This window comes from Salvelinus fontinalis, chromosome 12, assembly GCF_029448725.1.
Source record: "Salvelinus fontinalis isolate EN_2023a chromosome 12, ASM2944872v1, whole genome shotgun sequence".
NCBI lineage: Eukaryota > Metazoa > Chordata > Actinopteri > Salmoniformes > Salmonidae > Salvelinus > Salvelinus fontinalis.
Genome location: NC_074676.1, coordinates 29,898,196 through 29,916,259, shown reverse-complemented (window position 1 = coordinate 29,916,259; position 18,064 = coordinate 29,898,196). Strand labels below are relative to the sequence as shown.

Sequence of the window (18,064 nt, the reverse complement as noted above, 5' to 3'; positions counted from 1 at the left end):
ATTTATTCAACAGTCTTATGGCTTGGAGGTAGAAGCTGTTAAGGACCCTTTTGGTCCTATACTTGGTGCTCCGGGACCGCTTGCCGTGCGGTAGCAGAGAAAACAGTCTTTGACGTGGGTGACTGGAGTCTCTGACAATTTTGTGGGCCTTCCTCTGACACTGCCTGGTATAGAGGTTCAGGATGGCAGGAAGCTTGGCCCCAGGGATGTACTGGGCCGTACGCACTAGTCTCTATAGCGCCTTGCGGTCAGATACCGAGCGGTTGCCATACCAGGCGGTGATGCTCTCGATGGTACAGCTGTAGAACTTTTTGAGGATCTGGGGAGACATGCCAAATGGTCGAATTGCTTAAAAAAAACACTACTAAAGGACACCAAAAATAAGAAGAAACTTGCTTGGGCCAAGAAACATGAGCAATGGACATTAGACCAGTGGAAATCTGTCCTAAGGTCTGACGAGTCCAAATTTGAGATTTTTGGTTCCAACCGCCGTGTCTTTGTGAGACGCAGAGTAGGTGAACGGATGATTTCCGCATGTTGGTTCCCACAGTGAAGCATGGAGAAGGAGGTGTGATGGTGTGCGAGTGCTTTGCTGGTGACACTGTGATTTATTTAGAATTCAAGGCACACTTAACCAGCATGGCTACCACAGAATTCTGCAGCAATTCGCCATCCCATCTTGTTTGCGCTTAGCGGGACTATCATTTGTTTTTCAACAGGACAATGACCCAACACACCTCCAGGCTGTGTTAGGACTATTTGACCAATTAGGAGCGTGATGGAGTGCTGCTGGAGCGTGATGACCTGGCCTCCACAATCACCCAACCTCAACCCAATTGAGATTGTTTGGGATAAGTTGGACCGCAGAGTGAAGGAAAAGCAGCCAACAAGTGCTCAGCATGCATGGGAACTCCTTCAAGAATGTTGGAAAAGCATTCCAGGTAAAACTGGTTGAGAGAATGCCAAGAGTGTGCAAAGCTGTCATCAAGGCAAAGGGTAGCTCCAGTGAAGAATCTAAAACCTAAAATATATTTTTATTTGTTTAACACTTTTTTGTTTACTACATGATTCCATATGTTATTTCATAGATTTGATGGCTTCACTATTATTCTACAATGTAGAAAATAGTTTAAAAAATAAAGAAAAACCCTTGAATAAGTAGGTGTGTCCAAACTTTTGACTGGTACTCTATGTTAGTAAAACGTTTTGGGAAACCTGGCTTCCCTTGGCATCCATAACTACATGCCACTGCAAATCAGTCTAAAGAATAAAAAAAACATACAGAAACAGGAACACACACATCTGACATTTCAGGACTCTAATAGCTTGAACAACACTACATTGTATTAGCACTCCAAATTCGCATTGCCAATGGCACTAGTAGACTGGTGATAGTTTCCCTAATACAGATTCAGTGCAGACAGTGTGTGTGATGGGACCAGAGCAGACACTCTAGCGATAGTATGGACACTTGGAGTCACTGACTCAACCTCTAAGCACGGAGACTGAAAGCAGTCAGGCAAGGAGAGTTTTCCTGTTATAATAAAACAGTTTAATTGGATTTGTTCATATGCGGGGAGCGAATTGTCTGGATTAGCATATCAATGCCTTTACACAAATCAAATTTTCAAGAGCATTGAGCACTAAGCAGCACGACATTAATTCTGCATGATACGCCTTTGGGCCTGGTGGAGTGTGTACAGCGGACACCCCTCCATACACCCATCTCCACACCCCTGTCTGTCACACTACATCTTGTTACATTCAACATCTCTTTCTAGTTTAAGAGTATTGTCCTGATGACCACCGTCACTCTCTCCACCAGTTCTCCTACTTGTTTGGTTCCCTGTGAGACTTCAAATCCAAAATAGTTTTTATTTTTTGCTTAAAATCTGCCATACCAATAAGTTTTGAAAACTTGCAAACAAATTTATCAAGGGCTAGACTCTCTAGGCTATTTCTCCCTCCTTCCCTTCTCATCTTCCTCCAGTCCTTGTTGTTTCAGAACACGTCTTTGGTGGCATATTCATGGTCAAGCATTTGAGCAAAGAACAGGGTCACTTCCATGGCAGCAAGGCTCAGCTTCACAGCTTTATCTGGAGAACAAGCACACACAGTTCAATAAGATCAATAAAATGTTGATCTTAGTTGGGCTATATTTTCGATAAGCACCTCGCATGTGCTAAAGGGAAAAACGATATACATTGCCTTTAGAAAGTATTCATACCCCCAACTCATTCCACATTTTGTTACATCTTTTTTTTCTCACCCATCTACACACAATACCCTACAACGACAAAGTGAAAACATGTTTTTAGAAATGTTTGCAAATGCTTTGAAAATGAAATACAGAAATATCTAATTTACATAAGTATTCACACCCCTGAGTCAATTCATGTTAGAATCACCTTTCATAGGGATTATAGCTGTGAGTCCTTCTGGGAAAGTCCCTAAGAGCTCTGCACACCTGGATTGTTCAATATTTGCCCATTCTTAAAAACATCTTCAAGCTTTGTTAAGTTGGTTCTTGATCAGTGCTAGACACCAATTTTCAAGTCTTGCCATAGATTTTCAAGATGATTTAAGTGATGATTTAAGTGATGATGATTTTTATGATTTTTTTGCAACTCCAGTGTATATTTGGCCTTCTGTTTTAGGTGATTGTCCTGCTGAAAGATGAATTTGTCTCTGTGTCTGTTGGAAAGCAAACAACCTGTTGGAAAGCAGGCAACTTTTTCCTCTAGGATTTTGCCTGTGCTTAACTCTATTACGTTCCTTTTTATCCCCCCAAAAACTCTCAAGTCCTTGCCGATGACAAGCATACCCATAACAGGATGCAGCCATCACCATGCTTGACAATATGAAGAGTGGTACTCCAAATTTCTTTGCAGTTTTAGTTTAGTGCCTTATTGCAAATAGGGTGCACGTTTTGAAATATTTTTTATTTTCACTGTCATGTAGGTTAGTATTGTGGAGTAACTATAATGTTGTTGATCCATCCTCAGTTTCTTCCATCACAGCCATTAAACTCTGTTTTAAATCCCCATTAGCCTCATTGTGAAATGCCTGAGCGACTTCCTTCCTCTCCGGCAACTTAGTTAGGAAGGACGCTTGTATCTTTGTAGTGACTGGGTACACCATCCAAAGTGTAATTAATACCTTCACCATGCTCAAAAGGATATTTAATGTCTGCCTTTTTCTTTACCCATCTACCAATAGGTACCCTTCTTTCAGAGGCATTGGAAAACCTCCCTTGTCTTTGCGGTTGAATCTGTTTAAAATTCACTGCTCAACTGAGGGACCTGGGGTACAAAGATGAGGTACTCATGAAAAAATTATGTTTATTATTGCACACAAAGCGAGTCCATACAACTTATTACGTGAATTATTAAGCACATTTTTACTTTTGAACTTATTTAGGCTTGTAACGGCTGTCGTCTTCCTCCTCGTCTGAGGAGGAGAAGTTTGAAGGATCGGAGGACCAATGCGCAGCGTGGTAATTGTTCATCTTATTTAATGAAAGTGAACAACTCAAAATACAAAACAACAAAGTGAAAACCGAAACAGTTCTATCTGGTGCAGACACAGAAAGACTGAAAACAACCACCCACAAAACCCAACAGAAAACAGGCTACCTAAATATGGTTCCCAATCAGGGACAACGATTGACAGCTGCCTCTGATTGAGAACCATATCAGGCCAAACACAGAAAACCAACACAGAAATAGAAAACATAGATTACCCACCCAACTCACACCCTGACCAACTAAAACAAAAGACAAAACAAAGGAATTAAGGTCAGAACGTGACAAGGCTTGCCATAACAAAAGGGTTGAATACTTTTTGACTCAAGACATTTCAGCTTTTCATTTCTAATTAATTTGTAACATGTCTAAAAACATCATTCCCCTTTGACATTGACACAAAATCTCAATTTAATAAATATTTTAATTCAGGCTGTAACAACAAAATGTGGAAAGGGTGTTAATACTTTCTTAAGGCACTGTAGAATAATTTTGTACTCAGCTTAACTTCTTTGTCTTTTATTACCGTCTGAAACAAAAAGGTGCAAACACTCTGTAAATCTTGCCCTTGTCATTTTCTTATAGTTGGAGGGCGGAGCGGAGCCACTTTATTTGTAGCTGAAGGGACAAGAGGCGCTGTGACCTCTGATATCATCAAAGTCACTCATTAAAAACAATGTCAACTGAGCCAGGATCACAGTCAACTGAGCCAGGATCACAGTCAAACAGATTTAGCTGATTTGGTCACTCATCTGTATAACTAAATGTGCCATTTCATCCCCATAGGTCCCCTAGGAGCTGGCTCAGCTGGCCAATCGATGCCTAGAGAGAGAGGCTGAGGCCTGCAGTGAGCGGCTGTAGATTTACATTTTAGACCAATCGGATGGAGTCAGTTATGGAGGCCTGGACCCAGGGAGGGATTTCACTACACACACAGGAATTAAACATATTATTTTAAATGGGAGCTGCCGGGGCTGCACTATGGGGAGTAAATGTAAAAACTATGGTTCTCAATCAAAATGTTTGATCCAGCCAGCCAGACACATCCCCGGGCTGTATGCCCTAAATAAAGAGGCTGATCCTTTCTGGGCCGCTGTTGATCCATGCAAATCAATACAGAGTTCAGGAACAACCTTCTGGGGTGAATGATGAAAGGGAGGGTCCTCCCCTGTGTCATAGGTAGAAGAGAAAGTGTCAACAACACATTCAACTTTTAATCTGACCCAGACAGAATGTGTGGAGAGTCTAAAGGTGGCTTCATAACTCAACTCTCATGCAGTAGGAAAGCTACTTAGATCTTTTGAGTGCATGGCCTGTCTTTGATACATGCTGTGTGTTTACTTCTAAATTGTTGATGATCTGAGGGGGTGAGTATAAGGCCTTCAAACCACCAGGGCTGTTGTTGAGGGAATTAAATGATTCTTCTATGTACTCATTAATTAAAATCAATCTGTCTATTTATAAGAATTTGTAAGATACTTATTAACATAAAATAGACAGGATACAGTCTTATTAAAATTAGATAATAGTATTAATTCTCGGAGCACGCTCCCATTCAACCATAAACAACAGTTTTTATACAAGATATGACGTCATTGGTTTACAGAATAAATCTCCTCCTCTTGACCAACATAAAACAGGTTCAAAAGTTCATTCCAACTCCCCAGCGCACACACATGACACACCATTGGTTTATTCTCCTGAAGGCTCACTATAATTTATTACCACTTTAGCAGACAACTCAAGATAATGGAAGACCTAAAAAGTTACTCACTGCCTTATCTAAACATCTCAGGGCTAAGTTGGGTCAGTTCAACCATAGTTTAACTGTCACGTTCCTGACCTGTTTTCTGTTGTTTTGTATGTGTTTAGTTCACAGGTGTCAAACTCATTCCACGGGGGGCCGAGTGTCTGCGGGTTTTCGCTCCTCCCTTGTACTTGATTGATGAATTAACATCACTAATTAGTTAGGAACTCCCCACACCTGGTTGTCTAGGGCTTTATTGAAAGGAAAAACCAAAAACCTGCAGACACTAGGCCCTCCGTGGAATGAGTTTGACACCCCTGGTTTAGTTGGTCAGGACGTGAGCTGGGTGGGAATTCTATGTTGTGTGTCTAGTTTGTCTGTTTCTATGTCAGCCTAGTGTGGGTTCTCAATCAGAGACAGATGGTAGTCGTTGTCTCTGATTGAGACTCATATATAGGAGGCTTGTTTTGTGTTGGGATTTTGTGGGTGTTTGTTACCTGTCTCTGTGTTTGTGTTCTGCACCAGATAGGTCTGTATCGGTTTTGCACATTTGTTATTTTGTAGGTTGTTGGTAGTGTTTCACTTGTGTTTGTATTAAACATGTTTAACACTAGCCGCGCTGCATTTTGGTCCTCTCCTTCACCCCTGGAAGAAAACCTTTACATTAACGACCCTTTTTGCTTACTTTATAACCCACAGCACAAATCTCTTTCACTAGCCGTGCAGAGTTCAATTAGTTATAGTTTTATCTAAATCTAGAAATTGTTTTAGTAATTATTCACAAAATTCCTAACAGCTGTACTGACCATTATAGTAGAAGGGGATGTCATCTGGGAGAGGCTGGCACACCGGGGGGGAAAAGGCATTCTTGTGCTCCAGAAAATTACACTTGACTCCGTCCTCATAATGTACTTCTCCCCTTCACACCTGAGGGACAAGAGTGTGTTTCAGAATGAGACCTGTTTTAATATGCTGTGCATACATCCACCTCCCACATATTCAGCACATAATGTAAAAAACAAACCCCAATCTCCAGCACTGTTGCTCCTCTTCTCCTTTTTTTGAACTTCAATGTTTTTGCTGCCTCAATCTCTTCCTTTGACTTATTCTTCTTTGTAGTGACTGGATGCTCCCCCTCCTCTTTCTTTGGCTTCTGGGTGACTAAGACAGCACCACAGAAACAAGACAACTTACACAGTAGATGATTTAGACAATCAGTAAGCCCATTGTAAACTTTCCCAAAATGTTCATAGCATTTCATACAAAAGGAAGCTTGTTTGTAATTTCAGCTGTACCAATCTGAGTCATATGCTCCAAGCCCTAACATCTTACCATGGTAATGTTTGTGAATACAATAAAATATAATACTTAGCTCAAATTCTTGTTGATGTGAGTAAAGTGGGTAAAATGATGGAACTACACAACCAGCTGAGGACTAGAACATCTGCCTGCTCCCCTGCTCAGGGAGGATGTCTACATTCTCTTTCTTTATCCCCACCGTCTCTGTCCTCCGGCCACCCTCATCCTCCTCTGTCAAGTTCTTCTTTAACCTGAGGACAGCAAATATAGTCTCTGTACAAAAAAAATGCACACTATTTGCTCACCTCAACAGGTAATGGTGTGGTAGTTAGAACTTAGGGGTATTGAATGAGCGAGTGAGGGCTAACATATAATAAGGAGACCCACTCACATTGGGGTGGTAGTGGAACATGAGGGACCCTCCATGGGTTCATCCTCCTCCTGTCTTTTCCTCTTGTCCCCCCTCTTCTCTGGCACAAGTCTCCATCTGCTTTCATAGCCAAATGAAACCTGATGAGCGAGCAGAGACACTCTGAACAATGACAGCCCTTAATCTGTCACTTTCACTCACATAGCAAGCTGGTTGGAAAGCAGACCCACAACCTGCTGAGGTCCCCTTTTATTTTCCATTAAGACCTGGCTATCCTTAGAGTAATAACTCAATCCAACAGTACACAATGATGATTCAGTGACCACATGTAATGACATAATTACAGTGATTAAACAACATTATAGAGAAGGGCCTGATGATGATGGTATAATTATGGCAATTGGAAATAATAATCATTACAGGATGGCAAGTTTGAATTTCCCTGCAGTGTGGCTTCGAAGTGGTAAGGAAATGCACAAAATTAATAGATAACATTACAACCACCACTGCCACTAAATTACAGTAGTACTTAATTTCACATGGTTGGATGGAAGGGAATGAGGATTAGGAAAATGTCACATGATGCCGATAGGTTTGTCTGTAAGGCAGAACCAGCCTGAGTAAGTCAAAAACAGTGGATTAACATATTATGTCATTCACTTTGTCAGTGTGACTGTAAATCAGAAAAACACATAGCAAAATCGATACAATCTGCCACCCCTGTTATCTGTAGTAGATTGTATGCTACAGGCCCAGGACCAAACCACACCTTTGAAACCCACCCTAGACCCCCACCGTTGATCCACTCAGAAAAAAACGGATCCTCATTTATTGCTTTTCTGACAAGTCACGGATATTTTTCTTCAATACAGCAATAAATCAATTTCCTGAGAGACAGCCAACGCTCCCTGAAAAATGGGAATGGATCCTGCAGGCTCTTGGACATCCAAATCACAATAATTAATTTCCATCACCCGTGGAAGAAAGGGGGGAAAAAGTCATTCAATTTGAAACGTTAATGGATTAAAACTAATTTCCAATGGCAGCAGTAAGGTGCTGATGTGACACGTTCTGAGCGACATCAAGCCAGTCAACTGCAACAGAAATGCTACGTGAGTAGGTCCATGACAGTTAGCTGACCCTCTCATCACTAATATTGTTAATAAGACGCAGACTCAGAGGAAAATGCCAATCTCACATACTGTAGTCATCAAAACTCTCCGTGCTCTCTGTTTTGACAGCCTTGCCCCGAGCTGACAAGGTAAAAATTTGTCGTTCTTCCCCTGAACAAGGCAGTTAACCCACTGTTCCTAGGCCGACATTGAAAATAAGAATTTGTTCGTAACTGACTTGCCTAGTTAAATAAATAAAAAATATAGAGGGAAAACAAACAAAAAACATGTTGGATCTCAGCATATACTATAGTATACGCCCACTGAACAGAAACTGCAAAGTGGTACTCAGTGGTATTTTTAACTACTACATAATTAGGCTACATAATGAGGAACTAAATAATTTACTAAGTAAATTGCCACACACATCAACTAACAAAGGCCTGCCAAGGACCATGAATAATGTAACATTTCAATCAAAAACACCAAAATAAAATCGTAGGATGGAGGTGAAAACCCCTTTCCCTATATTTACAATTGCAGTATGAGGGTAATGGACCTTGGGCACCAGTCCAAGTACAGTATCAGGAAATCCATTCCAATCTAGTTGGTTTGGGGAGTTTCTGAAATCAACCAACACGGGGTTCACACAGGGACAAGCTGGCAGCACAGACTGAGAAGATGCAATTGGGGGTCACATTTTTCAGGAAAAACTATTGAGCATTACAAATGTCAAATGTAAATTACATAAACTGTAGCAGTGGAGATTTAGGCAAAAATACTGCTGCTTCTGTAGCTGCTCCTGCTGATAGCACTACTTACATCACTATTAGGCTTATACAAACACAAACAAACTGTTACAATATATAGTGTATGCTTTAAGACAAAGTAATTGACCTTTTCCTTCCCACTGAGACTCCTCTGTGACTTTAGTTCCTTCCTTCTTGGGTTTTGTACTGTCATACAATGCAGAGGGATAGGGAGAAATATATAGGTTATTTGACTCCCCAGCTGTGTCATATTTCTCTCCCCCAGAGTTGGTAACCTCCAACTTAACTCCAGTCTGCTATGAAATGTTATCAAAGCCTGTCACAGAAGGCTGCTGCCAGTCATGCTTACAGGTGTTTTTCTTTTCTTTCGTCCCCTTAATTACACTCACCAGTGACGGATGACTCTGGATTCATTTGTCTGCTCATATAATGCATCAGATATCGAGGTGAATTAATTTATTCATATAAAGATGGAGTACCCTACTCTGGGTAATGAATGCAGTCGCCCACCCACTCACTCATTCTAGCACGTTGCTAGATTTACAATTGCTGGTGATTCTTGTTTGGTTAGAGGCTTAATTTGTCTAAAGAATTTTGCAGCATGAAAGGCGTGTCTACACTGCAGAGTTGTGATGTGTATAACAATAGCCAGATGTTGATTGTGATGTTGCAGTTAACCTGTTGAGGATAGAGGGCGCTGTTTTCACTTTGGGGAAAAATCATGCCCAATTTAAACGGCCTCGTACTCTATTCTTGCTCGTACAATATGCATATTATTATTACTATTGGATAGAAAACACTCAATATTCTAAAACAGTTTGAATTATATCTGTGAGTAAAACAGAACTAATTTTGCAGCAAACTTCCTGTCAGAAAGTGAAAAATCTCAAATCAAGGCTCTGTTCCAGGCCCTCCCTATCATTTTGCTTGAGATTTATGACTATACATGCACTTCATACGCCTTCCACTAGATGTCAATAGGCTGTGAGATGTGAAATGGAGTGTATAGGTATTTCTATGGTGAAACGAGGCCTCTTGGAATGACAGGACCCCAATTTCCTCTGTTCAGGATGACGCGGGATGGACATCAGCTTTGGCTTCTGAAAAGCTTTCCCTATAGACGTGTAATATCTCCGGCTTTGATTTTATTTGATAAATGTGACAATATCATCGTAAAGTATGTTTTTTCAATATAGTTTAATCAGATTATTGAATTTTTTTCAGGAGTTTTGCCGTGTTCCGTTCACTGCGTTTGTTCACGAAGGAGAGCTTAGCGGCACTTGGCTAGTTTTGCTTGCTAAGTCGCGAGGGAAAAAGGCCATTCTAAAACCAAACAACGATTGTTCTGGACAAAGGACCACTTGTACAACATTCTGATGGAAGATCATCAAAAGTAGGACCCATTTATGATGTTATTTTATATATCTGTCGAAAATTGTTTACTATTAGTTTGCGCACAGATTTTGGGCGCTCTCTCGCCATAACGTAAGCTGGATGTCGTACTGAAGTTATTTTTAGAATTCTAACATGGCGATTGCTTTAAGAACTAGTGTATCTATCATTTCCTATACAACATGTGTTTTTTAGTAAAGTTTATGAATAGTTATTTGGTCAGAATAGGTGAGTGTCAGAAATAGATTCGGACATTCTGGGAATAAGATGCTACATGTTCACAATGTATAACCACGGAATTCAGCTCTAAATATGCACATTTTCGAACAAACCATATATGTATTGTGTAATATGATGTTATAGAAATGTCATCTGATGGAGTTTGAGAAGGTTAGTGAAAGAATTAATATCTTTTGCTGGTTTATTCGCTATGCTAACGTGCCTAATTAATCAATGCCGTTGTGTGGTTGGCTATTGTAGTAAGCTAATATAATGCTATATTGTGTTTTCGCTGTAAAACACTTAAAGAATCGGAAATATTGGCTGGATTCACAAGATGTTTGTCTTTAATTTGCTGTACACCATGTATTTTTCATAAATGTTTTATGATGAGTATTTAGGTATTTCAATTTGGTCTCTGTAATTGTTCTAGCTGCTTCGGTGCTATTTCCGATTGTAGCTGCAATGTAAAACTATGACTTATACCTCAAATATGCACATTTTTCGAACAAAACATAGATTTATTGAAAAACATGTTATAAGACTATCATCTGATGAAGTTGTTTCTTGGTTAGTTTGGTTGGTTCTTGGTTAGTTTGGTTGGTTTTGTGCATGCTACCTGTGCTGTGAAAAATGTCTGTGCTTTTTTGTATTTGGTGGTGAGCTAACATAAATATACGTGGTGTTTTCGCTGTAAAACATTTTAAAAATAGAACATGTTGGCTGGATTCACAAGATGTTTATCTTTCATTAGCTGTATTGGACTTGTTAATGTGTGAAATATTTTTTGAATTTCGCGCTCTGCCTTTTCAGTGGAATGTGGGAGGAGTGGCGCTAGATGAACCCCTGTCCTAGACAGGTTTAATGCAACCACTGTGTTAGATTTTTTAAAATAACTTTAGTACGACATACAGCTTGCGTCATTGCGAGACAGCGCCCGCTAAAAGGGCGGAGAATAGGACTACACATTTCACACAAAAATACGAAATAACATCATAAATGGTTCCTACTTTTGCTGAGCTTCCATCAGAATCTTGTACAAGGAGTCCTTTGTCCAGAATAAATCGTTGTTTGGTTTTAGAATGTCCTCTTCTCCTGTCGAATTAGCAACCTTAGCTAGCAATGTGGCGCGATGCCCAAATTCTCCTGACGCATAGAAAGGAAAATTCCAAAACTCGCAATAAACGTTGAATAAACTGATACAACTCGGTTTAAAAAAAATACTTTATGATGTTTTTAACACATATATCAAATAAAATCAGAGCCGGAGACATCCACCGTCTATACCGAACGCTTTTCAGAAGTGTCACGTTCCTGACCTATTTATGTTAGTTGTTATGTGTGTTAGTTGGTCAGGACGTGAGGTTGGGTGGGCATTCTATGTTTTCTGTTTCTGTGTTGGTTTTGGGTTGCCTGGTATGGCTCTTAATTAGAGGCAGGTGTTTGGCGTTCCTCTAATTAAGAGTCATATTTAGGTAGGCGTTGTCACAGTGTTCGTGGTGGGTGATTGTCTCCTGTGTTTGTGTATGTCGTTGCGCCACACGGGACTGGTTTCGGTTTGTTTGTTTAAGTGTCATTTATGTGTAGGCTTTTTCCCTGTTCGTGCGTTCTCGTGTGTTATGTGAGTCCGTCGTTCAGATCTGTTCTACACCGTTTATTTGTTTTGTTAGTGTATAGTCAAGTTCGTGTTTTTTCGTCTTGTCAATAAATTCATTATGTATTCAAACTCCACTGCGCCTTGGTTCAATCCCTGCTCCTCTTCGGATGAAGAAGAGGAGGACAGCCGTTACAAGAAGCCAATGCTGATGTCCTTCCCACGCCTAGGTAGAGAAAGGAAATTCTGGTCACGTCATTCCAAGAGCTCTTGTTCGACCTCAGGTCAAGCTAGACACCCCATTCCACCTTCCACTGCCTGTTGACATCTAGTGGAAGGCGTATGCAGTGCATGCAAACCCATAGAAATTCGGCAATTGAATAGGCAGGCCCTGGAACAGAGCATAATTTTCAGATTTTTCACTTCCTGTCTGGAAGTTTGCTGCCAAATGAGTTCTGTTTTACTCACAGATATAATTCAAACAGTTTTAGAAACTTGAGAGTGTTTTCTATCCAATAGTAATAACAATATGCATATTGTACGATCTAGAATTGAGTACGAGGCAGTTTAATTTGGGCACGATTTTTTCCAAAGTGAAAACAGCGCCCCCCTATTGAGAAAAGGTTTTTAATGTTCTACTGTTGCCAAAGTCCTTCATGAATACTAGAAGTAAACCAATGATTCTTCATTTCCTAATTTTCATTTAAAGCTGCGATGAGTCCGATGCAACTGACAAAGAAGTGGAAAAAAGCTTCAAAAGATGGTTCCGTCTGTCAGGGGATCGAAATGGTGGTTGCAAGGAAGGAAGACAAAGAAGTGAGAGATTGGACAATATGTAGATACTCTTGGTGGGGTTCTGATGATAACCACCAGAGGATTAAAAAATGTTTCACAAATGTTTGTTCCAATACTACACCATAAACCCTACATTTCTAACCGTGGGTGTCACGCCCTGGCCTTAGTTATCTTTGTTTTCTTTATTATTTTAGTTAGGTCAGGGTGTGACATGGGGATGTATGTGTTTTGTATTGTCTAGGGGTTTTGTATGTTTATGAGGCAGTGTTTAGTCTAGGTGTTTGTATGTCTATGGCTGCCTAGATTGGTTCTCAATTAGAGGCAGCTGTTGAGCATTGTGTCTGATTGGGAACCATATTTAGGCAGCCATATTCATTGGGTATTTCGTGGGTTATGGTCTATGTCTATGTGCAGTGTTTGTGTCAGCACTATTTGTTTATAGCGTCACGTTCGTCGTTTTGTTGTTTTGTATAGTTTGTATAGTGCTCTTCGTTTCGCTTAATTAAAAGAAGAATGTATTGTTATCACGCTGCGCCTTGGTCCTCCTCTCTTCCACCATATAATGATCGTGACAGTGGGGGGTATGCTGTTTATTGGGCTTGTTGTAATCTGCAAGTCATGTGTTTATTTCGTCTTTACAAAGCTCATTTGGGCAACAATCATTTGAGATGTGAGCTTGTTTTAAAACAATATGTGTAACAGTGTTAGCTGTGTTGCTAATGCAGAACATGAATGTTAACTATCAATGCACTTGTATATTATGGTGTATGATTAAGCTAGCATGCACAAACTAGACTTTAGTGCATTACAGTAGAGCACAATGGAGTACAGTATACATTACTGTATTCTAATTTAATATGCTTTATTGTTCTAACTGTACTGTACTATACAACTTAAGACAATATCTGTATATAGGACCCTAATCACAAAAATGCCATGTTAAAGAAGGGTGAAGACACTTTGTAAAAAAATAAATAACAATATCATTAGGTTTTGAGTAGCTTACCCGCAGCAGCAGTTGTCTTCCTGAGATGGAAATAGTAACAAAGGCTCCAAAAACACATAAATACATACTTTTACAAGCTGCAAAGTTCTCGTTATCATGGTGCAGGTTTGTAGATGTTTTAGAAATGAACATTTTGTCATTCTACATGATCTGTAGCGGTAAGTTTTGCTGTCTTGAGACTATCTGTGATACATACGTAAACGTCCCATGTTTGCGCATGAACGTGCAAAAGTTTCAAATGACACCATTTTTGTTTCTACAACATTACAGACCTGCACCATGATAACAAGATATTTGCAGCTTGTAAAAGGATGTATGTTTTTCTTAACCTTTATTAGTGTTGCCAACTTGCACCAAATTTCCAGAAGATGAATGCTGCTTCAGGTAAGTTACTCAACCAAGTGATATAAAAAAAAGTGCCTTCACCCTTCTATAACATGGCATTTATATAATAAATACAGATTAGAGTTGTCACGACTTGACCTTTTTGGGTGAGGATCATAGCCCTCCTCCACCACAGGTTTTTGACGGTCGTAAATAACTAAACTCCTTTCCCCACTCTGCGAAAATGAAGGTTGTGAATCCCTTTGTTACCATAGAGAAAGACTTTGCAGTACGTTAACGTCAAAGATTGAATAATTGAACAGTATTTCCGTATTCCAACCAGTTGGAGTGGTCCGTGGACACTTAAGGAACAGTCATGTCGAATTTGTTTTATTTGGTGACCTCATGAAGGACAGGAGACACACATTACTGTTTCTTTGTTTGTATACACTTCTCAATTATGGGATTTGCATCTGAATGTTGTATACAATAAATGATTGAGTATAGGAATGCTTTAGAAAAGATGAAATGTGATGTTAGCCTTCTAAATGATATTATGGGTTTTCATATAAAGTTTTAACTAGTCAGTGACCACACCCTGTGAGTACAGACATTTACATCGGCGTCATGGAACGCCCCCTTTTCTACTCTAGTATAAAAGCCACTTCCAACAATTCAAACTAGAGTCAAGATAACGCCAGAATGAGGTCCCAAAATTGGAATGGCTATCACTCGAAATCACTGGCTATCACTATCACTGGCTATCACTCGACTAGAAAACATGGAAGCTGTCGCTACATGTTGAAATGGTTGGCAATTCAACCAAAGGACAAGACCAGAGATCGTGGAGATCATTCCCATGTTGAAATGGCCACTGAAGTCTACAAACTAAAGAACAATTATTCAGGCTACTTTAGTCTGGTAAACGCATCCGTCCTAAGATAATTTCAGAATTGTACTCTGAGGTACCCATTATAACAACCTACAACTCCGACGGACTTTGATCTCTGGTGGACAAACCAGAGGCTTTCTGTCGACTGACTAACCAGCAGACGGACAGGCGATTGCAGAGGGACAACAAAGGTATACACTTGTAAATCTGGAAATTGCATTTCTAAAATCCAAATGAGGTTGTTAAGGTGCTAAATGTCCATACTTCCGATAAAGTATTCAACTGTATGTATGTAGGGAAATCATTCTGATTTTCCCGCTCTTGAACTGACCCCACCCCTTTCCTTTGTCTACCAAGCCGTCATATCGGCTTAGCCTACTAGGTACTTTTCTATCATGTCAATAACCAATGTATGACCTAATTGTGTGTGCTTATTTAATTCTGTGATTGATTAAGTTAGTTAGTAAATGAATAATTAAGCCAATTTGTATATCGCTGATTCATGATCTATGCTAGGGTTCGTGCAGATATCCAAGGGTTTGTGACATTCAGAATATGACTGATGAGGTAATAATATATTAATAAGTGACTGTAATCGATAAGATATGACAATTGGAACTCTATAAACAAATGTTTTCCTTCTTGCCCCGACTTCCTAGTTAATTACTATTCCGTGATTCGTTGAATAATTACACATAGCGAATTGATTTGATAATATAGAGTCTTCACATTTAATGACAGCAAATGCTACGACGGTGTCCTAAATACTGTAATTGTCCTTCAACTGCTGTAATTTGATTTCGCAACTTGTGAATCAGATTGTTACTTGGTCCTGTCCGGACAAACCAAATGTGGGGTTGTAGCTCAAGAAGAGCCACATTGTAGTTTTATCATTGTATGTATTATCTTTTGCTGGTGAATAAAATATACAAATCACAGTCTAACTCTGGCTTTAATGTTTTAGAAATGTTGTTGTCTGGACCACACTATCTATCTTGAGTTTCATCTGTATTTTTCGTAGTTGTTTTACATACCACCACAGACTGAGGCTGGCACTAAGACCGCATTGAAGGAACTGTATTACCCATAAGCAAACAAGAAAACGCTCACCCAGAGGCGGGGCTCCTAGTAGCAGAGGACTTTAATGCAGGGAAACTTAAATCCGTTTTACCAAATTTCGATCAGCATGTTAAATGTGCAACCAGAGGGAAAAAAACTCAGGACCACCTTTACTCCACATACAGAGACGCATACAAAGCTATCCCTCACCCTCCATTTGTCAAATCTGACCATAATTCTATCCTCCTGATTCCTGCTTACAAACAACAAATAAAGCAGGAAGCACCAGTGTCTCGATCAATAATTAAGTGGTCAGATGAAGTAGATGCTAAGCTACAGGACTGTTTTGCTAGCACAGACTGGAATATGTTCTGGGGTTCCACAGATGGCATTGAGGAGTACACCACATCATTCATTGGCTTCATCAATAAGTGCATCGATGACGTCGTCCCCACAGTGACTGTGTAGGCAACATCCGCAATGAGCTAACAGCTAGAGCTGCCGCTTTCAAGGAGCGGGACTCAAACCCAGAAGCTTATAAGAAATCTCGCTATGCCCTCCGACGAACCATCAAACAGGCGAAGCATCAATACAGGACTAAGATTGAATCGTACTACACCGACTCTGACGCTCGTCGGATATGGCAGAGCTTGCTAACCATTACAGACTACAAAGGGAAGCACAGCTAAGAGCTGCCCAGTGACACGAACCTACCAGACGAGCTAAGTAACTTCTATGCTCGCTTTGAGGCAAATAACACTGAAACATGCATGAAAGCATCAGCTGTTCCGGAAGACTGTGTGATCACGCTCTCCACTGCCGTTGTGAGTAAGACCTTTAAACAGGTCAACATTCACAAGGTCGCAAGGCCAGATGGATTACCAGGAGGTGTACTGCGAGCATACGCTGACCAACTCGCAAGTGTATTCACTGACATTTTCAACCTCTCCCTGTCCCAGTCTGTAATACCAACATGTTTTAAGTGGACCACCATAGTCCCTGTGCCCAAGAACACTAAGGTAACCTGCCGAAATGACTACCGACCCGTAGCACTCACGTCTGTATCCATGAAGTGCTTTGAAAGGCTGGTTATGGCTCACATCAACACCATTATCCCAGAAACCCTAGACCCACTAAAATTTGCATACCGCCCCAACAAATCCACAGATGATACAATCTCTATTGCACTCCACACTGCCCTTTCCCACCTGGACTAAAGGAACACCTATGTGAGAATGCTATTTGTTGACTACAGCTCAGCGTTCAACACCATAGTGCCCTCAAAGCTCATCAATAAGCTAAAGACCCTGGGACTAAACACCTCCCTCTGCAACTGGATCTTGGACTTCCTGACGGGCCACCCCCAGGTGGTGAGGGTAGGTAACAACACATCCACCACGCTGATCCTCAACACAGAGGCCCCTCAGGGGTGCGTGCTCAGTCCCCTCCTGTACTCCCTGTTCACTCATGACTGCATGGCCAGGCACGCCTCCAACACCATCATTACATTTGCCGATGACACAATAGTGGTAGGCCTGATCACCGACAACAACAAGACAGCCTATAGGGAGATCAGAGACCTGGCCGTGTGGTGCCAGGACAACAACCTCTCCCTCAATGTGATCAAGACAAAGGAGTTGATTGTGGACTACAGGAAAAAGAGGACCGAGCACGCTCCCATTCTCATCGTCGGCACTGTAGTGGAACAGGTTGAGAGCTTCAAGTTCCTTGGTGTCCACATCACCAACAAACTAACATGGTCCAAGCACACTAAGACAGTTGTGAAGAGGGCACGACAACGCCTATTCCCCCTCAGGAGACTGAAAAGATTTGGCATGGGTCCTCAGATCCTCAAAAGGTTCTACAGCTGCACCATCGAGAGCATCCTGACTGGTTGCATCACTGCCTGGTATGGCAACTGCTCGGCCTCCGACCATGAGGCACCACAGAGGGTAGTGCGA

At 40.8% G+C, this 18,064-nt stretch overlaps 1 long non-coding RNA gene across 3 annotated transcripts in view; it reads right to left on the bottom strand.

Annotated features, from left to right (window-relative positions):
* Positions 1-18,064, bottom strand: part of LOC129867129 (uncharacterized) — a 59,344-nt gene that overhangs the window by 33,494 nt on the left and 7,786 nt on the right. For all 3 annotated transcript variants that reach the window (XR_008761582.1, XR_008761580.1, XR_008761581.1), the window contains 3 exons: positions 6,962-7,080; positions 6,296-6,821; positions 6,078-6,198 (listed from right to left, as the gene is read on the bottom strand). This is a non-coding gene — a long non-coding RNA (uncharacterized LOC129867129). The remainder of the gene's footprint in view (positions 1-6,077; positions 6,199-6,295; positions 6,822-6,961; positions 7,081-18,064) is intronic.